The sequence below is a fragment of the Mustela lutreola genome, chromosome 2, assembly GCF_030435805.1.
Source record: "Mustela lutreola isolate mMusLut2 chromosome 2, mMusLut2.pri, whole genome shotgun sequence".
Classification (NCBI taxonomy): Eukaryota; Metazoa; Chordata; class Mammalia; order Carnivora; family Mustelidae; genus Mustela; species Mustela lutreola.
Window position 1 is genome coordinate 54,471,711 of NC_081291.1, and position 24,720 is coordinate 54,496,430.

At 38.5% G+C, this 24,720-nt stretch overlaps 1 protein-coding gene across 6 annotated transcripts in view; it reads right to left on the minus strand.

Moving 5' to 3' along the window:
- RAF1 (Raf-1 proto-oncogene, serine/threonine kinase) overlaps positions 1–24,720 on the minus strand; it is an 86,932-nt gene that overhangs the window by 43,322 nt on the left and 18,890 nt on the right. Inside the window, exons 1-3 of one of the 6 annotated variants that reach the window (XM_059161778.1) lie at positions 22,592–22,704; positions 18,465–18,621; positions 17,734–17,826 (exon numbers count right to left, since the gene is read on the minus strand). The exons of 3 other annotated variants lie outside the window; for them this stretch is intronic. The gene's annotated coding sequence lies outside the window, so the exon portion shown is untranslated. Of the gene's footprint in view, positions 1–17,733; positions 17,827–18,464; positions 18,622–22,591; positions 22,715–24,720 lie in introns of those variants that run through there. 2 more of the 6 variants (XM_059161781.1, XM_059161779.1) reach the window with 2 other exon arrangements.

Below are 24,720 nucleotides of genomic sequence, written 5' to 3' on the forward strand. Positions count from 1 at the left end.
TTGGGTGTTTTGTTTTGTTTTTTTTTAATTTGACAGAGATCACAAGTAGGCAGAGAGAGACAGAGAGAGAGAGAGAAAGCAAACTCTCCGATAAGCAGAGAGCCCAATGCGGGGCTCGATTCCAGGACCCCAGGATTACTACCTGAGCTGAAGGCAGAGGTTTTAACCCACTGAGCCACCCAGGCGCCCGGTAAAAAACACCCAATAATCTGATTTTAAAAAGGACCTGAAGACATCTTTTAAAAAGGGGGCGGGGGGAGCAAAAACAGAAAAGCACCATACAGACATCCAATGGACGCATAAAAAGATGCTCAACATCACTAATCACCAGAGAAATGCAAATCACAATCACAATGAGATTATCAGCTCAAAACTGTCAGAATGTCTAGTGTACCTATAAGAAACCATATTTTAGGGGCACCTGGGTGCCTCAGTGGGTTAAAGCCTCTGCCTTCGGCTCAGGTCATGGTCCCAGGGTCCTGGGATCGAGCCCCGCATTGGGCTCTCTGCTCAGCAGGGAGCCTGCTTCCTCCCCTCTCTCTCTCTGCCTGCCTCTCTGCCTACTTGTGATGTCTATCTGTAAAATAAATTTTTAAAAAGAAAAAAAAACATATTTTATATATATACATGTATATGTATACGTGTGTGCGTGTGTATTTAATAACAAGGGTTGGTGAGACTGTGAAGAGAAACTCTGTGCACTGCTGGTGGAAATATAAACTGGTATAGCCACTATATAAACAGTATGGAAGTTCCTCAAAAAAGTAAAAAATAGATGATGATCCACATGATCCAGTAATTCCACTTCTGGGTATTTATCCAAAGAAAACAAAAATGCTAATTTGAAAAGATATATGCACACCTATGTTCACCACAGCGTTATTTACAATAGCCAAGATATGCAAGCAACCCCAGTGTCCACCAAAAGATGAAAGGATAAAGATGTGGTATGTGTGTATACACACACACACACACACACACACACCCAGGACTACTACTCAGCCATAAAAAAGAGATATTGTGCCAATTTGTGACAACATGGATGCATAGATGGACTAGAGGGCAGTAATTAAATGAAGTAAGTTAGAGAAAGACACATACTGTAAAATTTCACTTAAACATGGACTCTAAAAAACAAAACAAAAACAGAAACAGATTCTATATACAGAAAACAAACTGGTCATTTCCAGAGGGGAAGGGGAGTGGTAGAATGGGCCAAACAGGTGAAAGGCATTAAGAGGTAAAAACTTGGGGCGCCTGGGTGGCTCAGGTCATGATCTCAGGGTCCTGGGATCGAGTCCCGTGTCAGGCTCTCTGCTCAGCGGGGAGCCTGCTTCCGTCTCTCTCTCTCTGCCTGCCTCTCCATCTACTTGTGATTTCTCTCTGTCAAATAAATAAATAAAATCTTAAAAAAAAAAAAAAAAGAGGTAAAAACTTTTGTTATAAAATAAGTAAGTCAGGGACGCCTGGGTGGCTCAGTTGGTTAAGCCGCTGCCTTCGGCTCAGGTCATGATCTCGGGGTCCTGGGATCGAGTCCCGCGTCGGGCTCTCTGCTCAGCAGGGAGTCGGCTTCTCTCTCTCTCTCTCTCTGCCTGCCTCTCTACTTGTGACCTCTCTGTCCAATAAATAAATAAATAAATCTTTAAAAAAAAAAAAAAAAAAAAAACTTTGTTATAAAATAAGTAAGTCAGGGACGCCTGGGTGGCTCAGTTGGTTAAGCAGCTGCCTTTGGCTCAGGTCATGATCCCTGCGTCCTGGGATCGAGTCCCACATCGGGCTCCTTGCTTGGCAGGGAGCCTGCTTCTCCCTCTGCCTGCCATTCTGTATGCCTGTGCTCGCTCTCTCTCCCTCTCTCTCTCTCTGACAAATAAATAAAATCTTTAAAAAAAAAAATAAAAATAAAAAATAAATAAATAAAATAAGTAAGTCACAGGAAAGAAAAGTACAACATTAGGGAATACAGTCAATAATACTGTAATAACTTTGGTGACAGGTGGTAACTACACTTACCATGGTAAACACTTTGTAATGAATATAAATGTCCGTTTACTATGCTGTAACACCTGAAACTAATATACTGTATGTCAATTACACTTCAATTAAATATTTTTAAAAATAAAAAGAATTTAACCAGACTTTTTCTAGGAAAAACACTATGAAAAGTTATTTAAAATCCTACTTTGTTTTGCCCAAGAAAGCTTTTTTTTTTTTTTTTTTTATTTGACAGAGATCACAAGCAGGCAAAGAGGCAGGCAGAGAGAGAGGAAGGAAAGCAGGCTCCCTGCTGAGCAGAGAGCCCGATGTGGGACTCGATCCCAGGACCCTGAGATCATGACCTGAGCCGAAAGCAGAGGCTTTAACCCACTGAGCCACCCAGGTGACCCAAGAAAGCTTTTTAAAAAGAAAACTTTTAAGTTTTAAATAGGGAGTATTTTAGGGGTCCCTTAGGTGGCTCAGTAGTTAAGCGTCTGCCTTTGTCTCAGGTCATGATCCCAGAGTCCTAGGATCAAGTCCCACAACAGGCTCCCTGCTCAATGGAGAGCCTGCTTCTCCCTCTCTGTGGGCTACTCCCCCTGCTTGGCTCGCTCTCCCTTTAGCAGTCTCTGTCAAATAAATAAACAAAACCTTAAAAAAAGAAAAAAAAACTAGTAGTTTATACATTTTTACATTTAAGGAGGGGGGAAAGTATCCAGTTTCACTGTTAAAATGTTAAGTTATTCTCCATAATGTGAGAATGAGGCTAATGTCATGTTATCTTGTCAGCAATAAATTTTTAAAAATACTTTAAAGGACTATAAGGGCACCTTGGTGGATCAGTTGGTTGAGTGTCCCAACTCTTCATTCTGACTTGGGTCACGATCTCAGGGTCATGGGACTGAGCCCCACATCAGGATCCTCACTCAGCAGGGTGTCTGCTGGAAATTCTCTCTCCCTGTCTCTCTCCAAAACAAATAAATTTTTAAAAATAATAAAGAAAGAAAGAACTATACATGTTTAGTGTCAAAAGTAAAACACAAAAAAAGATAAAATTGTTCATAATGCATTTCTTGGTATTTATGCAAATTTTTCAACTCTTACTAAAAGTATGTTGTTTAAAAGAGGATTTAAGTACACCATTTGAAGATAACTTTGGAAACAAAGAGTTTATATGGAACCTAATTTCAAAAGCTTATTTCTGTCCAATGATTAAAATGTTTTTTTCAGATAACTTTCTTCATATATACTGAATAGCAGCTTTCTTAATCACAGAAGTTCTCTGACCTTCAACACTTGTTTGGTGAAACAGCCTGAACCCTCTTTGTGGTATAACTAAAATAGCACCAATATGGTTTCAAAAAGGGACAGAATCAGTACCTCTATTTTTTTTTTTAAAGGACTTTAAGTAATCTATACACCCAGCATGGGGCTTGAACCCACAACCCCAAAATCAACTGGGCCTGCGAGGCACCCCAAGATCAGTACCTTTACAGCCAGATTCTTCAGAGAAGAGACTTCAAAAACTCAAGGCTTTTTTTTTTTTCCCTAGACTGTAACTCAGTACTTTTTCAAACTATGGGGTATGTTCCATTAGTGGTTAGGAAATCATTTTGGTGAGTTATGACCAGCTTTCTTCAAAAATAAGAACAGAATGTATCACACATAGTACAGATAAGTTCTATTTTGAGAAATCTTTGATTCAGGTACACACACATTATAAAAACATACATTTTGGGGTGCTTGCCTGGCTCAGAGAAGCAGGCAACTGCTGACCTCGGGGTTGTAAATTCGAGCCCCACATAGGGTGCGGTGATTACTTCAATAAAAAAAATTTTTTTAAGTACTGTTTAGTGTGGACCACTAAGTTTGAAAGCCCAGAATCCCTAGACCATCTTAAATCAATTTCTCTAAATGCATTAACCCACAAAATACATCTTCTTACCCTTGAATGATCACTTTTTAAAGGATCCATCTAATCTTAAAGTGTCTTTCTTAGCCCTCCCAATGAACTATGTGTGTGCTATATACTATCTTACATTTAGAAATAGCTTTCCTACTTCATGTAATTCTTCCATTTTCATGTACTTCATTGCTATGTGTACTCAAAAAACTTAGTATATTAAATTTTCATTCTTTTCTCACTTTCAGTCATTTTGTGACTTTATCACTCAAATTTACTGTGAAGATATCCATTTTAATGGATACACTGACAGTAATCTGAGACCATTCTCCAATGCTGATTGGGTACATGGTTCACTAACTTTTAAGCAATATGCCATTTTTTTAGATGGGGGGAGGGACAGGGAGAAAGAGAATCCCAAGCAGGCTACATGTCCAGTGTGGAGCCCAATACGGGGCTCAACTTCACAGCCTTGAGATCACGATGAGTGGAAACCAAGAATCAGACACTTAATAAACTGAGTCACTTGGGCACCCCAATAATAAGCCTTTTTTTTTTTAAGATTTTATTTATTTGACACAGAGAGAGAGATCACAAATAGGCAGAGCAGAAGACAGAGAGAGGGGGAAGCAGGCCCTCTGCTGAGATCATGACCCGAGCTGAAGGCAGAGGCTTAACCCACTGAGCCATTCAGGTGCCCCTAATATGCCATTTTTAAGGCATGGAAGGAATATACCCATGGTTCTTACACTATATAGTCTTTTACTAAATTACTGAATTTTTTTTTTTAAGATTTTGTTCATTTGACAGAGAGAAATCACAAGTAGGCAAGAGAGGTGGGGGAGGGGGGAGCAGGCTCCCCGCTGAGCAGAGAGCCTGATGCAGGGCTCTATCCCAGGACCCTGAGATCATGACCTGAACAGAAGGCAGAGGCTTAACCCACTGAGCCACCCAGGTGCCCCCAAATTATTGAATTTCTAATATTCATCTCTCTCTAAAATTAGCCCTTCCCCTACATTCTCATTTATCACTTCTTATAATGATCTTTGTTGTCATGAGGCCTTCCGTTTCCTGCCTGCTGAGATGATGTTTTTTTCACCTTTCAAAGAAAACACCAAATGAGAGTATGGTGTTAACTATTTCACTGAATTTACTGCAGACTGCTTCCCCAATGTAAATCCCTCTCTAGAGCACATACAACAAAGATTATACTTATTTACAATCTTGCAACTTTAAAAAAAAGTCTCTTCTGGATTGTTTCAGAGATTGAAGTCCTGGTACAGTATGAAAATCTTAAAATGTATAAAGATGGTTTCCAGAAGTCTTTGAGGGCAGCCCTTCACAAGAATTTTATTCTCAAAGCCTCTATTGAGGCTTTGGTCCTTAATATTCTTTAGGCAAGCACCTGAAATTCTCCCTCATAAAGCCTCCCTTCTTTACTCCCTAATCATAAAGAATTTACTACTCCCTACTTTTTTTCATAGTCATATTATTTAAATAAATATTAATAGCACCTCCCCTCTTGTATTATACTTATTTACATGTCTGCCTCCCTACCCACCTGTAAACTCCTTAAAGAGAGAGTACATGCCTTCTCTGTTCTCCCAGAACTTAGCAGGACACCTGACCCACAGGAATTACTCAACCAAGACTTTAAAACCAATGGATGGTAGTTAGAGAATCTAAAATTTATGTAAATTAAGGAAACAATGGCTATTTATGAGATGTAACATAAAATTAGAACCAAAAACAAGCATTCATGAAAACACACATATTTAACAAGGCCTGTTATAGTTATCTGAACAGTAACAGTATTAGTTTGCTCTCTACTTTGCCACGTGCCAAAACTCACTAGGTAACAAGATACACACATCAAATATTTCTAAAATTTCTAAAAATTCTATAGCAAATAAGCAGCAGCAATAAAGATAATGATGATAGTGGTTAATAGCTATTGAGTTATTTACATTTCCATGTGTACAACACTATTAAGAACATACAGCATTATGAATAATATGTAGCTCTTTACATTTCAATAAGTACATAGTATCAGTTCTTTATAAACCATATCATTTAATCCTCCCAACAACTCTGAGAGAAACTGTTATCCTGATTTTGAAGGACCAAAAAGGTTAAATGAAATTGTCTAAGGTTACAGAGAGAGCCAAGAGTATTCACAAAATATCTAAGGTCAAACAACGTTTACCAGGACTTTATCACACCATCATTCTTTGTTCTTAAGGCAGATAAGATCAGTTCATTTGTGAGACAAGCTCTTCCTCAGATGAGGTGCCAGATTTCAACCTTGTGGCTGCCTGCTCTAGCTTCCTGATAGCTGGCTTTTTCCTTCTACTCTGGTAACTTATCTTTATTTTTACAATAAAAATTAAATTTGGACAGGGAAGATAAAAGAAAAAAGTTTTCCATAATCTTACTCATCCTAACACATTCTTTGGATATTATCTTCTAAGAGTAGAAACACAATACATACCACCTTTTATTGGCTACCACCTTTTATTGGCTGTGTGGACTTTGTCAAAATGCTTAATTTCTCCCACACCGTTTTCACTCAACCATTCATGCAATAAACATTATTGAACACCCATTATGTACCAGGTGCTTCTCTAGTAGCTTAGGTTAACTCACTGAATGAGCCACAAAGATCCCTGGTATTAGAAGTATATCATCCATTAGAGAGACACATAGTAAAATAAATTAGATAATATAATAGTGGGTTATAATCACTACGGGGGGAACAGAGGCAAGCTGCAATTTATAATAGTCAGAGTAGGCCTCAATGAGGAGGTAACAGCTAAGCCAAGACTTGGAAGTCAGGGAGTTTGGTTTGCAGACAGCTGGAAGAACATTCAGGGTACAGGGAACAGCCAGAGAAAACCATAAAGCAGGGGTGTCCTGTGTACAAAGAACAGCAAAGATATCCTAAAATTCAGTGAAGTCAAAGTACAGTTGAAGGGATGGGGGACAATGCAGATAACATACTACCTTATAGGTCTCAGTAAGGACTTCACTTTTACTGGGTGAAATGTGAAGCCACTGAAAGGTTCTGAGCAGAGAAGGCACAGCATCTGTCTTAGGTGTTAAACTACTACTCCAGCTGCTACACTGCGAATTAACTACACAAGCAGTAGGCTCATAATTATGGAGTTCAGAAGATGCCTGAGCTGAAGAATTAACTGTAAAAGAAGGTAATAATACTTACTTCAATGAGTTGTTATATGAAAATTGTCCAATCTTTGTAAAGCACTTAACACTGTGCCTTTCACATAGTAAATGATAAAGCTTCTGCCTTACCTAAGGATACACACCATAGGAAATGAGAGAGGGTATAAATTCAGCCCATGCTTCACTTGCTAAGCAATGTGCCTGGTATTCAGATAGCATCAGTCAGAGGAAAGGGATTCTCCTTATTCATACAAAGGAGGCAGTCCTGCTATATGAGCTATGGACCTTTTATTATTTAGCAATGGTGCCTTGGAGCTAGTAATGGCCTTAATCCTTGTCCATATATATGCACAACTGCATTTTTTATCCAAATCCTGTGCTATGTTATTCTCTTTCCAATCTAATTTTAAATATTTGATAATGATACTCCATTGTGTTGGATGTAATTCTTACTATTAAGTCACATATTTTTTCAAATTTTAAAATCTCTGAAAACAGAACCTATCTTACAAACAATAGTGTACCTTATTTGTCCTAGCTGTGAATTTGAAATAAACACTTTCACATATATAGTATTTTGTCTAACACCCTAGGAATGGAATTACTAAGTAAAAAAAAAACATGACATATGAGCGCTGCTACTGTCATATTTTTAGTATTTTAAAACTGGCCTTGGGGCGCCTGAGTGGCTCAGTGGGTTAAAGCCTCTCCTTCGGCTCAGGTCGTGATCCCAGGGTCCTGGGATCAAGCCCCACATCGGGCTCTGTGCTCTGCAGGGAGCCTGCTTCCACCTCTCTCTCTCTGCCTGCCTCTCTGCTTACCTGTGATCTCTGTCAAATAAATAAATAAATAAATCTTAAAGAAAAAAAAAAAAAACTGGCCTTGAGTGACTTTGTTTTTAAGCTAAGTTTATTTTCTGAAGGAATTGGCCACTATTTTGTCGTATCAATTTTTTTTCCGTCAGGGTAGGTTTAACCCAGAAAAGGAGAGTTGTGATGCTACATCAACTTCTTAGAAGTGACAAAAGCTTCTAAAAGTTTAGAAAGGGTAAAGATAAAGACTGATAAAACCAGTATCAGTAGGTGAAATATTTGTAAGAATTTCATACTAGGTCAGCTTTCCATCAACAAGTTAAATGTTGAGTGAGATTATTTCGTACTTTTTTATACTCCTTCGAAGAAAAGTAGAACTCAACAGCCTAGTCCCCAAAGAGCTCTCTGAAACCCTTCTAGCAAGACGGGTTTATTCCTGGAAAAGGTAAAAAGGAAGTTCTCTAGAGTGGGAGATGCCGGGTACAGGTGAAAGCATGCATGCCATTCTGAAAACAATGCTAACTCAATACAGAGACCAACAGCTTCCTCCATAGCTGAGCAACAAGGTCCAATGAAACTGAAACGAGTTCCCCTACCTTACAATGAAACTCAAAGACAACACGCATAACCCGCTGCCCTCAAAGATTTCAATCGGCTGTTTAATCCTATCCTTTTAAAAATAAAAATACAGACTACTAAGGATTGCCAGACATTTCAGGAACGCCTCTATCATGTGTGAAAAAGACCAAAACACAACAGAGAAAAAACCCACAACTAAATGACTTGAGCTATCAGACTAACTGGAGTTATCAAAATTAGCTGATCAAATGCCTTGCATATTAAATTTTACAATGGGAGACCAGAAGATCCTATGAACTTCTAGAGAAAAAAAAAATTAAGGATCAGGAATAAGAATGGCTTCAGGGGAGCCTAGCTGACTCAGTCAGTGGAACACATGTCTCTTGATCTTAGGGTCATGGTTTCAAGCCGCATGCTGGTGTAGAGATTACTTAAAAAATAAAATCTTTTACTTGTTTTTTTTTTTTAATTGTGTTTATTTTTGCGAGAAAGAAAGACAGAGAGAGAGAAGAATGTGTGCATGTGCACATGAAGAGTTGAGAGGGGCAGATGGAGCAAAAGACCCCCCACCAAGCCTGGGAGCCTGATGTGGAACTCAATTCCAGGACCCTGGGATCCTGACCTGAGCGGAAGGCAGACACTTAACTGACTGAGCCACCCAGGTGCCCTAAAAACTTTTTAAAAAGGAAGAAAAGAATGGCTTCAAATTTCCCAATGGAAAGACATAATGTAACAAAGCCTTCTAAATTCTAAAGGAAAATTATCTCTAAGTTAAAATAACCAGCCAAACTCTCAAAAAAAGAAAGCTATTTTCAGATATTCAAATTACAAAGTGTTTATACTCTTCATGATCCTTTTCTCAAGGAATTTGTTAGATAAGTAATAGTAAATCAACAAAGAGAAAAAGTTGAGATCTAGGAAATGGCATCTACAAAGGAAAGACCCAGAGGTCAGTGGAGGAGGAAATCCCTAGATAACAATTGTGTATCAGGGACAAGAAGCCATAATTACAGGGCACCTGAATAGCTCAGTCAGTTAAGCATCTGCCTTCAGCTCAGGTCGTGATCTCAGGGTCTTGAGACGGAGCATTCCCCCCCAACCCCCACTCCTTGTCAGGTTCCCTGCTCCCCTGCTCAGCAGATTATCTGTCTTACCTTCTCCCTCTGCCCCTACCGCCATCCCAAGCTCACTCACTCTCTCTCAAATAAATAAAATCTTAAAAAAAAAAAAAAAAAGCCATAATTACATGATTAGCAAGCTCAAACTACCACCAACAGCTCTCATCCACATGATGGCTTTTTTTTTCTTTTCTTCAGAGAATTGACAGAGAAAAAGTAGGAGAAAAGTTCACATTTTTAAAGTTTTACATGATCCTATATCCCTTTAAGCACACTTTTTTTTTTTAAGATTTTATTTATTTATTTATTAGAGAGATAGAGAGCACAAGTAGGCAGAGCAGCAGGCAGAGGGAGAGGGAGAAGCACGCTCTTTGCTGAGCAGGGAGCCTGATGCAGAACTCCATCCCAGGACCCTGGGATCATGAACTGAACCAAAGGCAGCCGCTCAACGACTGAGCCACCCAGGCACCCCTAAGTACACTCTTATGGAGGAGGTAGTGAGACCTGTGCTGGGTCTTAAGATACTCTAGGTAGCTGAACAACATGAATAAAAGGGTCTTAACAGCATAGGGTTTCTCAAAGCATAGCCTATATTATTATTCACAGTTTATAAAATTATTTTAGGAAATTTGTAGATATGACAGAACAGATAAAGATCATGAGAAGGAAAAAGTCTCAGTTTGGTATCTTTAATACTTCTTTAGCACTTCATAATTTTTTTAATAAGAAATAATTTAAAAAGGATTTCCAACTCAAAGCCACTGACAGACCATCTATCTAACTAAAAATTAACACTGCTGTTTCTTTAATCTAGTACTACGTGTGATTCTTATTCTCCTAGCAGCTTCTTCTGGGCTCATTTTGACTATGTATTTGGAAAAGTGCTTTTAACCCATTTTTGCGAAAATAAATCAATATGCGACACTGAGTCACATCCATTCACCCTCAATACATCACATCTCCAGCAAAGAAACTTCCACCTTCTTTGCTTCTTTGCTCAGGATGATAACATTCAACCCTTAACTCTGTTAACTCAACAGCGCCAAACTACTTTAATCTTTTTAAGTTAAAATTCTTAAAAAAAAAAAAAAATACTATATTTATTATGGTATATGTTTATAAAGAATTTAAACTGTTTTTTGAACTATGCTAATATTTGTTAGAATTTACATTTATACTAGGAGTCTTAAATTGAATAGATATTAGGTCGTGTGCCCTCATTTCACCTACAAGCCCTGTTATTTTTGGTATATGATTTGACAAAATTTATGGATTTTCAGGAACATTTAACACAATTGTGACAGGAATGCCTGTATGGGTTTTCTATATATGGTAGTGTTTTAAAGTTTCCTTTAAGAAATAAATGTACTGGGGCGCCTGGGTGGCTCAGTGGGTTAAAGCCTCTGCTTTTGCTCAGGTCATGATCTCAGGGTCCTGGGATCAAGCCCCACATCGGGTGCTCTGCTCAGTGGAGAGCCTGCTTCCTCCTCTCTCTCTCTCTGCCTGCCTCTCTCCCTACTTGTGATCTATGTCTGTCAAATAAATAAACCTTAAAAAACAAAAAGAGATGTACTATAAATATACTTAATTTTTAAACATGAGCTATTTAAAATAGAATATTAAGTAAGTAATATTATGATTCTCCGTTCTAGGAAAAGGAAGGTAGTACAGGAATAATTAAAGTTGGTAAAACACTAGTCTAGCAAAGGCAATATATTTTTTGTTTATTGAAGTATATTTGAAATACCATATTAATTTCAAGTATACAACATAGTAATTCATAATTTATATACATTATGAAATGATCACTGTGTAAGATTATTTAGTCTGTCACCATCTATAGTTTTTATAATATTACTAACTATATTCCCTATACCATATACATTACATCCCATGTCTTATTTATAACTGGAAGTCTGTACCTCTTAATCCCTTTCATCTATTTGGTCCATTCCCCCACTCTTCTCCCCTCCAGAAACCATCACTTTGTTCTTCATATTTATGAATCTATTTCTGTTTGTTCATTTGTTTTGCTTTTTAGATTCCACATGTAAGTGAAATCATATAGTGTATGTCTTTCTCTGCCCGACCTATTTTACTTATCATAACACCCTTTAGGTCCATCCATGTTATCACAAATGGCAACATTTCATACCTTTTTATGGCTGAGTAATATAATACCTGTGTGTGGGCACACATGTGCATGCCACATCTTCCTTATCTATTCATCTACTGATGGACACTTAGGTTGCTTCCATTATCTTGGCTATTGTGTAAATAATGCTGCAATGAACATAGGGGTGCATATCTTTTCAAATTAGTGTTTTCATTTTCTTCCTATAAATACCCAGAAGTGGTACTGCTGAATCATTTAGTAGTTCTACCTTTAATTTTCTAAAGAACCTCCATACTATTTTCCATAGTGGCTGTTCCAAATTTCATTCCCACCAACAAAGTATGAGGGCTCCCTTTTCTCCACATACTCACCTGCACTTGTTAAATCGCGTCTTTTTTTAAGATTTTATTTATTTGACAGAGAGGCACAGCAAGAGAGGGAACACAAGCAGAGGAAGTGAGAGAGGGAGAAGCAGGCTTCCCACTGAGCAGGGATCCCAAAGTGGGGCTTGATCTCAGAACCCTGGGATCATGACCTGAGCTGAAGGCAGACACTTAACGAATGAGCCACCGAGGCACCCCAAATCATGTCTTGTTGATAACAGCCATTCTGACGGCTATGAGGTGATAATCTCACAGTGAGGTGTGTTTTTTTTAAGATTTTATTTATTCATTTGAGAGAAAGTTAAGAAAAGAACGCAAGTGTGCACATGCACACACATGAGCCCAGGTGGTAGGGGCAGAGGGAGAGGGAGAACCAAGAGTCCCGCTGAGCAGAGAGACCAATATGGGACTCAATTCCAAGGTCCTGGGATCATAACCTAAGCTGAAGGCAGACACTTAACAAACTAAGCCACCCAGGTGCCCCTCTCACTGTGGTTTAGGTTTGCATTTCTCTGATGGGTAGTTATATTGAACATTTTTGTCTAAAACAGGCAATATGTTCTTTAAATAAATGAGCTTGTACTTTGCCATTACTTATCGGTCAAGGTTTTAAGCAAGTCTGGTCATCAATAAAATCCTAGCAATGAAATCTAGAGCTTTTCTCAGACTAATGCTCCTTCTGCTTTCCTCCTAAAGAGCCTTTCATTCCAGTTATGGAATGAATAAGTCACGAGGATAAAAGGTATAGCATAGGGAATATAGTCAATGGTATTATAATAGCATTGTATGGAGATAGATGGTAGTTCACTTGTGAACATAGCATGACATATTATCACTATGTTATACACCAGAAAATAATGTAACATTGTGTGCCAATTATACTTCAAGAAAGAAAGAAAGAAAGAAAGAAAGAAAGAAAGAAAGAAAGAAAGAAAGAAAGCAAGCAAACTTAAAGACATAGACAGACTTCCATTATACTACATTTCCAGGCGTCTCTTCTGTCTCCAATTCTCTCTCTTAAGAGCTATCTGTTTTGCTGGCTTCTATTGTTCCTCCTGCCTCAACCATAGATGTACTGCAAGACTCTACTCTACTATACTTTCCAAGTGTTCCAGAGCCTTTCTACCCTGAATTACTGCCTCCATTAGTGAAAACTGTGCTGGACAACTCTATGCTATTTCTCAAACCCACACTCCTCTTTTGAGAACTTCCCTCCTTCACCCACAGGAATAAACCCAGAGCAGCTATATTTTCATATTCATGGTTCTGTCCCTCTAGGTCCCACTACAACTGAATGCAGCAAGGATCCAAGCTGGGACTTGATATGAAATTGAGAGACTAAACAGAATGGTCCTTTGAAATGAAAACACATAAACTCAATTGGTCCATGTAGGTCCATAACAGTAAAGCCAGTTTACCAGTGAGATGGCAATATTCTCCAAACTTATCTACAGATTCAACACAATTCCTACCAGAATACACTTCTTCATAAAAATTGACAAGCTGGGGCACCTGGGTCACTCAGTCGTTAAGCACTTAGCCTTCGGCTGCGGTCATGATCCCATGGTCCTGGGACAGAGTCCCACATCCAGCTCCCTGCTCAGGAGAAGGCCTGCTTCTCCCTCTCCCACTGCCCCTCCCCCCGCTTGTGTTCCCTCTCTCTCTCTGTCTCTGTTAAGATAAAAAAATCTTAAAAAAAAAAAAAAATTGACAAGCTGACTCTAAAATTCAAATGGAAACTCAAGGGACCCAGGATAGCCAAAACAATCCTGAAAAAGAAAAACAAAGTTAAAGGAGTCACAATTTAATTTCGAAACTTATTACCAAGCTACCATAATCAAGTATGGTGTTGTCAGAATAGACATACAGGTAAGTGGAACAGAACTGAGAAAGGTACCAAATAACTCAATGTCGTAGCAACTGGGTATCCACCTGCGAAAGAATAAAGGTGGGGCCCTACTTCACAGCATATACAAAAATTAACCCAATGGTTCAAGACCTAAATGTAAGAGCTAAAACTCTGAAACTATAAAACTCTTAGGAAGAAACACGGGAGTAAATCTTCATGATCCTGGATTTGGCAGTTGCTTCTTAAGATATACCACCAAAACTACAAGCAACAAAAGAAAAAATAGGGGCGCGTGGGTGGCTCAGTGGATTAAGCCGCTGCCTTCAGCTCAGGTCATGATCTCAGGGTCCTGGGATCGAGTCCCGCATCGGGCTCTCTGCTCAGCAGGGAGCCTGCTTCCCTCTCTCTCTCTCTCTGGCTGCCTCTCTGTCTACTTGTGATTTCTCTCTGTCAAATAAATAAATAAATAAATCTTTAAAAAAAAAAAAAAAAGAAAAAAGAAAAAATAAACTGGACTTCATCAAAATTAAAAACGTCTGTGCTTCAAAAGACACCATAAAGAAAGTGAAAGACAACCTTAGAATGGGAGAAGATATTTACAAATAATATATCTGAAAGGGATTTGCATATATAATATGAATATTTTAGAGAATATAGAATTCCTACAATCAATAATTTAAAAGACAACCAAATTTTAAAATCTGGCAAAGAATTTGAATAGACATTTTGTCAAAGAAGATAAGAGCCAAAAAGAATACAAAAAGAGGGGCGCCTGGGTGGCTCAGTGGGTTGAGCCGCTGCCTTCGGCTCAGGTCATGATCTCAGAGTCCTGGGATCGAGTCCCGCATCGGGCTCTCTGCTCAGCAGAGAGCCTGCTTCCCTCTCTCTCTCTGCCTGCCTCTCCATCTACTTGTGATTTCTCTCTGTCAAATAAATAAATAAAAATAAAAAAATAAAAAAATAAAAAAAAAGAATACAAAAAGATGCTCAACATCACTAATTATTAGAGAAATGCAAATCAAAACCACAAAATACCACTTCACACCTATTAGAATAGCTACTACTCAGAAAGACAGAAAAAAGAAGTCTTGGCAAGGGTGTGGAGGGCTTGGAACCCTCTATGCAGCACTGCTGGTAGGAATGTAAAATTCGCAGCCACTAAGGCAAACAGTATGGCAGTTCCTCAAAAAATTAAAAATAGAATTACTCTATGATTCAACAAGTCTACTTCTGAATAGTATCACAAGAATTAAAAGCAGGGTCTCAAAAAATATATACACACACCCATGTTCATAACAACATTATTCCTAAAAGCCAAAGCTGGAAACAATTCAAGCGTTCAAAACAAAACAAAAAACAATTCAAGTGTTCACAGACTCATAAATGGAAAAATAAAATGTAGTACATCCAAACAATGGACTATTACTTAGTCATTAAAAAAGAAATGAAGTACTAATACATGCAACTCTTGATCTCAGGGTCATGGGTTCAAAACCCACATTAATAATATAATAAAAAATTAATGGTAATAAATAAAATAAAAATAAATATTGTATGATTCCACTTATATTACATACCTAGTCAAATTCATAGAAATAAAAAGAATTGTAGTTGCCAGGGGCAGCAAGGGTAGGTAGTACCGGGGAGTTCAATGAATGCAGAGTTTCAGTCTGCAATGATGAAAAAGTTCTGGAGATAGACAGTGGTGGATGGTTGCAGAGTATGTATATACTTAATGCCACTGAACTATACACATAAAAATAATTAAGGCAGTAAATTTATGTTACGTATTATTTTACCATAAAAAAAAGTTAAAAAAAAAAGAGCATTTACAGTTGCCTAAACCTACTGTTATTAATAGCATGTTGATTATTACATATAAAAAAAATTAAAATCACAGATACTAAATTTAGAGGCACTGGGGAAACCCATATACCTCCCTGGTTTCATCTAATAATTGAGGTGGATAGGATAATTGAGGTGGGTAGGACTATATACGTTCCACTCCTCGCTTAGAATCTTGCAATCCCTGGGGACTCCAAATGTTTAAAAAAATTTTTTTTAAGTATCCACCTGCTACTTCCAGTATTTCTAAATAAACCTAATAAAAATTATTCTTTTCTCTTCCAAAAGACTGCCCAGAGCAATAAAAAACATCAGGCTTCTCTCTTTTCTACAGACTAGAATTATAGGCTTTTAGGTTGCACTACTAGGTTATTAGAACCTTAGACAGCAGCACTGTTCCTAATAGCAGAAAACATCCAATCAACAGAGGAAGGGATATCCAAGTGATGCAATATTACTTAATCATTAAAAGGAATGAAATACTGATACATGCCTCAACATGGATGATGATGTAAGTCGATCATAAAAATCCATAATACATGATTCCATTCATATAAAAGTTCCGAACAGATAAGCACATAAAGACAAGAAGTAGATTAGGGCTCGGGAGATAGAGGTTTGGAGGGTTATAGCTAAGGGGTTTCTTTATGGGGGTGATGGAAATGTTCTAAATCTGACTGTGGTGATGGTTACACAACTGTTAAAATACAATCAATTATATACTTTAAATGGGTGAATTGCATGGTATGTGATATCTCAATAAAGCTGTCACCTAACAAAGAGGCAGGTTTGCAATATCTCAGGAGGCCATCTGGGTTTCTGAGCTATTTCCTGACTCTACTCATACATCCTGCAACATTTTTTGCCCCAAACCACAGTATCCACCTACAAAATTCACTATTATATTTAATCTAGTTTGAAAAGGATACTGTTCCTTGCATCTAACAGTCCTAAGAAAAAAAACATTTCTATCCTTAAGAAGTTAAAAAAAAAAAAAATCTGCTAAATAAATGACTAACAAGCAGCAACAATTTGACTGCTTACTACATTCTGGGACCAAACTAAGCACTTTCTATCAATTACTTAAGAAGCAGAACAAGTTAGTGGAAAGAGGAAAGGTACTGGGTTTGAAATCCAACTTCACTACAGGCTTATCTAAACTTGGGCAACTTATTTTAAACTACTTGGGTCTAAGGTTCCTCAGCTATAAAATTAAAACAGTAATAACACAAACAGTACAAAATCACAGTGAAGAATAAGATAAAGTATGTAAAGTACCCAGATTATCATCTAGTACACAGCACTCTGAAAGTAAGCAAAAATTGTGCACCTCTTATATTACAAATTTTTCAGGGAAGCTGAAGTTAGTTTGGGGTGGTATATTATGCTCACTAGCAAGCTTAAAAACTAGAGCATCATTTAGTGGCAGGTATGGAGGTTAACTTGAGACCTCTGAGAGTTTTAACTTCTGAAAGTTCAATCTCTGGGAGTTTTAGCGAATTCAAGAACTCCCAGAAACTGAATATAGAATCTAGAGCATGTGCACATTTACATCTTTCTGGGGCACATCCTTAGCTGCTATAGACACTTGAAAGCAATGCATGATCCATAAGGAATCCAGTACCACTAGGAAAAGTAGCAACAGCAATTAGAAACACAGCTCTTCCTTTGCTCATTTCTGACTTACTATTTTATATACCAGTAACAGAGTTTTTAACAGCTCAAGTATATTTACCCATTATACTTCTATAGAGACTAACAAATGAGGTAGGAGATATATACATATTATTTAACTATAGTAAAACTATATACTCTACTGTAAGGTAGAAATATTATAATAAAGAGATACAAATGAGACAGAGCGGTACATTCTGAAACAAAGGCAACTGAAACAATGGTGGGGAAAAGCTTATTTCAAGAAGAAAGACACTTAACTATTACTTGACAATTACTTAATTAACTATTACTTGCCTCCTCTAAACTGTAAGTTCCCTGAGGACAGGAACCAATCTTCAGCTCCTTCACCTTGCATGGGGTCTGGGAGAGCAGGTGCTCCAACATACACTGAATAAATGAATGGATGAGCAACTCAACCAGTACTTGCTGACAAATTTAATTCACCTAGCAGCTTACTCTTTGAATTGATTTTCCTAAGTACAGGGTCCCAGATATTTGAAGTGAATTATAGGTGGTTTAGTGGTAAGCTGAGTACTATTATTTAAAAGTTTTGAGGTTGCAAGTAACAGAAAACCCAACTCAAACAGCATAAATAAAAAGAACTTAGTGGGTCATTTAACTAACAAGACCCAAGATAGAACGGCTTCAGGAAAGCTTGATCCAATAATACCACTAATGATCTGGTTTCTCCTGCTTTCTTCTCTCTGCCTTCCTTGGTGTTTGTTTTGTTCTAAAGCTAGCAATCCCCAATCCTAAGCCTTAAGTACTAGTGACTACAAGTAGATTCTGAGAGCTACATGCATTCTCACCTCACTCTAGGAGGTAAACAGCATTTATCAAGGAAGATCTCTGGAATAAAGAACCCCCAAACATGACTTCACATCTCACTGACCTTCAGTGAGTCACTGTGAGCAAATCATTATGTCCAAATGGTTGGGCTTTACTTACTGCTTTAAGCTAATCAAACTCTCCCCTAAAGCTAAGGATGAGGTCAATGTCATTAAAACCGAATGGCTGTGGGGTACCTGAATGTCTCAGTAAGTTAAAGCATCCGTCTGACTCCTGGTTTCAGCTCAGGTGATGATCCCATGGGTCATGAGATGAGTCCCTCACCAGGCACAGCAGGGAGTCTGCCTTGAGATTCTCTCCCTTTGCTCCTCTTCTCACTCACAGGCACACACTCTCAAATGAATAAATCGTAAAACAAACAAACAAAAACTGAATGGCTATATAATAGGGAATAAGAGTTGACAGTTCCTCAGAGAAAAATATGGGATAGTTACCATGGGCTGGGGGGATGACAGAAATAAGTGTCTACTTCAGTAGTTTGCGGGTAACAATTATCGAAATCAAGGGATTAAAGGAGGGAATTTAGAGAAATATCCTCAAATTGGCCTACTGGGCATATTCTTAAATGGTACAACCAAGGGGCACCTGGGTAGCTCAGTTGGTTAAGCACGTGTGCTCAGGTTGTGATCTCAGATCCCTGCCCAGTGGGGAGACTACTTCTCCCTCTCCTTCAGCCCCTCCCCCTCCTCATGCTTGCACATGTATGCTCTCTCTCTCTCAAATAAATGAATAAAATCTTTAAAAATGGTACAACCAAAATTCAAGTAATACTTCAAGCTTCTCAAACATTAACACTGTTCATACAACACCCACCCATGACAAATCAACAAGTAACATAGGTCTTCTTAAGCCCTTGTGGCTCTGTTTTCTAGCAAATCTCAGAGGATGATCCTAGGAAGACAAAAGCCCTATTGAGCAGGCAGGGGTCATGATACCAGAAGTTTTCTTGTTCAGTTGCTTCTCTGGAACACATCTGTTATGAGGACCAGGGAAATAAAATATCCAAAAAGTAAAATATGAGACATAATAAAAAAGACTTGACAGATAAAGAGAAACAAACTCAGCATCTTCCAAGCAACTACTGTGAGTTAGGCCCTGAGCATACATATAGGTCATAGGTCTTTGTCCACTATTTCATTTAATCCACATAACTCTGAGGAAGATGTTCTTTGTTTCAATTAAAGATAAAACCTTTAAAAAGTTACATAATTTTGCCTTAAATGAGTTTAAATCTAAACTAGGCAGCCTAGACCATAAATAAGTCACTACCCTTTTGGACCTCAAGTTACGTACTCTGTAAATATGGAGTTCAATGATAGGAACTTTATTGACCTTTCTAACTTTAACATCTTACCATGATTCCAGTTATGATAACCTAACAAATACTAAACTTTCTAATATGGAACATGCTTCTTTATTAGTTTTCCAAATAAACTATCCTTGACCATCTCCTTTTCAAGTATATTCTGCCCCTCCCTATCATTCCTCACTTTGCTCAGCTTTAGTTTTCACAATATTTTACACCACTTAATAGAATACTTTGAAATTGTATTAATTATCTGCCTACCCAATAACTAACATTTGCCTCTCCAATAGATTATATGCTGCAAGAAGCTAAGTTCAGTTCACCCTTATAATCCCATCACCTTTAACAGTGTCTGGCATCTAGGTGCCTGGGTGGCTCAGCTGGCTCAGCGTCTGCCTTTGGTTCAGGTCATGATCCCAGGGTCCCGGGATTGAACCCCACATCAGGATCCCTGCCTCGCAGGGTGTCTGCTTCTCCCTCTGCCTCTCCCCCGACTCATGCTCACTCTCCCTTGTTCTCTCTCTCTCTCTGAAATAAATAAAATCTTAAAAACAAAAACAGTGTCTGGCATACAGCAGCAGGTCCTTAAGACATTTCCTAAATAACAAATGCTGGCAACTGAGTCCAATGAGTGCTGAGTTCTAACAAATCATCAGTGCACAATGCATCACAGTATGCTAAGGGGCTACACTCAAAGACTAGAACACTGACAACTGTGGAATTCTGCAACTGTAGAACATGCACAATGCAACCGTTTACTGGCAGTCAGCTGAAGTCTTGTGAGAGCTCATCATACAGATTCCAAACAGACAAAAACCAGCTATTAACACCCAACTGAAGTCATTACGAAATTTTACAATGCTAGAGTTATATCTAAAGTTTTATTTACTAGAGTTGTTTGGCATTTCTCTTCACAGTTGTTTTATTTTAAAAATAAAACCAAGCACCATCCCTGTTCACCTGCACTGGCACACGTAATAAACATTTTCACCTACACACACATATCTAATTTACCTAAAAACATACCGATGAAGAGTGCCTGAGGGGCTCAGTGAGTTAAGCCTCTGCTTTGGGCTCAGAGCATGATCTCCAAAGAGTCCTGAGATGGAGCCCCAAATCAGACTCTGCTCAGCAAGTAGGCTGCTCCCCTCTCTGTCTCTGCCTGCCTCTCTGCCTACTTGTGATCTCTGTGTGTCAAATAAATAAAATCTTTAAAAGAAATACCGCCGAGGGGAGCCTGGGTGGCTCAGTGGGTTAAAGGCTCTGCCTTCAGCTCAGGTCATGATCTCAGGGTCCTGGGATAGAGCCCCACATTGGGCTCTCTCCTCTGCAGGGAGCCTGCTTCCTTCTCTCTCTCTCTCTGCCTGCCTCTCTGCCTACATCTCTGTCAAATAAATAAATAAAATATTTAAAAAAAAAAACTGATGGGGCGCCTGGGTGGCTCAGTGGGTTAAGCCGCTGCCTTCGGCTCGGGTCATGATCCCAGGGACCTGGGATCGAGTCCCGCGTCGGGCTCTCTGCTCAGCAGGGAGCCTGCTTCCTCCTCTCTCTCTGCCTGCCTCTCTGCCTACTTGTGATCTCTGTCTGTTAAATAAATAAATAAAATCTTTAAAAAAAAAAAAAAAAAAAAAAAAAAAACCTGAAAATAAAAAGTGGTTTTAAACCACAGTGCCCCTACTAAAGAAATACAGAACTGTGTTTTTAAATATGCGTAAGATCACATAGAATGCAAAAAGAATGTCTAGAAAGAGAAGGATTTCAGGTGTGGAAGTGGAAAGAGTTCAGCTTAAAGAAAATACAGTAATACCCAAATATACTGGGTACATGTCCCAAAAGAAGAATGCTTTCTTAAGCATAACCATACAATGCTAGTTATAGTTTAGGTTCTTGGATGCTAATTTAACAAGTTCTTCATATACAGATGTTGTCAACCACAAAACTAACCAGACATTCAGTACAATTAAGGAGAAAAACAAACAACAATTTCCAGAACATGTAAAAGCTACATTTTGGGGAGGCTGATATATTTTCACATCATGCTTGCAAATGATTCTATAATCAGAGAGTAGTCATTACTTTCTCTGTATTGCTATGGTTCAAATACCATAGGCCATAACAAAAGTCCCAAGAATAATATTTCATTTTAGTAAAAGGATAAATGAATTTCTCTGTGAATAAAAACAAGGGACTACTGAATGTCAAAAGTTTTTTTTTTTGTTTAATTTGTCAGAGAGAGAGAGACAGCAAGCACCGGCAGACAGAATGGCAGGCAGAGTCAGAGGGAGAAGCAGGCTCCCCACAGAGCGAGGAGCCCGATGTGGGACTCGATTCCAGGACATTGGGATCATGACCTGAGCCGAAGGCAGCTGCTTAACCAATTGAGCCACCCAGGAGTCCCTGCATGTCAGAAGTTTTATCGGCAGGAGCTAATCAGCTGATTTCTATAGCTCAACATAAATTCTCAAACTCCTTCAATAATTAAAAAATACAGGAATGTTAAGAAAAACTTAACTTTTACAGTAAAACCCCATTTTTAAAAAATCAAGAACACAGGGGCAACTGTGTGGCTCAGTTGATTAAGGAGCTGCCTTCGGCTCAGGTCTCCCAGAGGCCTGGGATCAAGTCACACACATCAGACTCCCTGCTCAGCGGAAAGCCTGCTTTGCCCCCTGCCCCTCACACCACTAGTGCTCTCTTGTGCACTCTCTCTCTCAAATAAATAAAATCTCAAAAAATAAAATAAAATCAGGAATACATTCTTGAGGATTTCCATAGACACACACCAGTATAGCCAATGAGCTTTCTACTATATGGTAAGCAGAAAGCCCTGAAGACAAAAGGAAGTAATTTTCATCTCCTTATACTTTCCAGAAATAAGATTAATTAACTTTTTAAACATATAAACGTTTGGTAAAGCAAGGTATAAGTTCTCTCCATAATATTACACTTCTGACCTCAGGCAAGAAATCAAATGGCTATTAAGAGCATAGCACTTACCATTCAACGGCTCTTCTTCAGCTCTATTGACGAAGGCAAAAAGCTGTACTGTATTTCCAGAGAGTCTGCAGAGTTCTGAGAACTGTTCCCACAATCCCCATGCAATCTACACAAAGCACCATGCAGCTGAGAAACCGGTTACAGCAGGTTACACTCTGGGTATGTAAACATGTTAAGGATCAAAGTAAGAGGGTAGTAAATATAGGGGCCATATCATGTTTGTGAAAAATTTTAAAGAAATCAAATTATTTCCTAGTACAATTCCTAATAAACTGCTGAGAAGTGATCTTAGAAAAAAACACTTGTGGGGCACCTGGGTGGTTCAGTTGTTAAGCGCCTGCCTTTGGCTCAGGTCATGATCCCAGGACCTAGCCCAGCATCCGGCTCTCTGCTTAGTGGGGAGCCTTAACCCCACTTAAGAACCTTAAGTGGGGTTCTTCCTCTCCCACTCCCCCTGCTTGTATTACTTCTCTGTCTCTCTCTCTCTCGGTCAATAAATAAATAAAATCTATTAATAAAAAAAAAAGAAAGAAAGAAAGAAAAAGGAAAAAAACTTGTATAATTTATTCTGATGCTCATAATCCAGGAGAATACCAGGTTGTAATAAAAGTATTTTAATTTTAAACTCAACACATTCATTTCAGCCTTCTCACCCTGTGGCCCAGCTCCAGCAATAGTTTCAGTGAACTGATGCAGTCAGAGGTATTTCCAAAGATGAATAAAATAAAGTGCCAGATTGATAAAACATTAAGTTAGAAAACAAACTTCAAAAGCCCTGGGAGGGTCTCATTGTTTTTGCATTTTGGGTTTAGCAGATGGTATAAAAAATGTTTTGAAAACAAGACTATGTTTAAGCCACAAGATTATTAGGGAGCAAAACATACAAAGTACTTTTAAGTAGCCTCAGGACAAGTCAAATCTGAAAAGACTACAATTACGAAAATTTAACTACCAGTATTCAGGGTATAATTTCAAGTGATTTGAGTTCTCTGCTGCAAGGTCCATCTCCCACCTTAAAGCCTAATCTGAGGCATAAACATCTGTCTGGAAATGCTACTCTACCAACTTCTGGAGATTGAACTGGAACACTCACTGAACACTTCTCATTATCTTATCACAGCTCCTTTCCTGAAAGATGGGGTTAGATTCATTTGAACCATGGTAAGAAAAACCAATTTAAACAATCCTGATTAAAACAGGAAGCTTTTCAGGAATTCAGCACACAAGAATCTAAAAGTCTGAGCATTTAATAAAGTTGATTAATTGGGGCACCTGGGTGGCTCAGTCGTTAGGTGTCTGCCTTTGGCTCAGGTCGTGATCCTGGGGTCCTAGGATCGGGCCACACATTGGGCTCTCTGCTTGGCATGAAGCCTGCTTCTCCCCCTGCTTGTATTTCCTCTCTTGCTGTGTCAAATAAATAAATCTTTATTAAAAAAAAAAAAGTTAATTAATGGTATTCATGGTGTGGGTCTTTATGTTACCCCAGCCATTCAGTCACTGTCAGATTCCATTGACAACTATATTTTTGAGCTTCTTTTAGCTGTTTTCTTTTTTTTCTCCAGATTAAAGCAGGCTTTTCTTACTATTAGCCTTGAGTGTTGTTAGAACATCCAATGTGAACTCCTTTTTCTTATTTCTTCCCATGGCAGTGCTTTCTCCACATTGCTATCAGATTCACTCTTACTGTGCAGATTCTTTTTTTTTTTTTTAATTTTTTATTTTTTATAAACATATTTTTATCCCCAGGGATACAGGTCTGTGAATCGCCAGGTTTACACACTTCACAGCACTCACCAAAGCATGTACCCTCCCCAATGTCCATAACTCCACCCCCCTTCACCCAACCCCCCTCCCCCCAGCAACCCTCAGTTTGTTTTGTGAGATTAAGAGTCACTTATGGTTTGTCTCCCTCCCAATCCCATCTTGTTTCATTGATTCTTCTCCTACCCACTTAAGCCCCCATGTTGCATCACCACTTCCTCATATCAGGGAGATCATATGATAGTTGTCTTTCTCTGCTTGACTTATTTCGCTAAGCATGATACGCTCTAGTTCCATCCACGTTGTTGCAAATGGCAAGATTTCATTTCTTTTGATGGCTGCATAGTATTCCATTGTGTATATATACC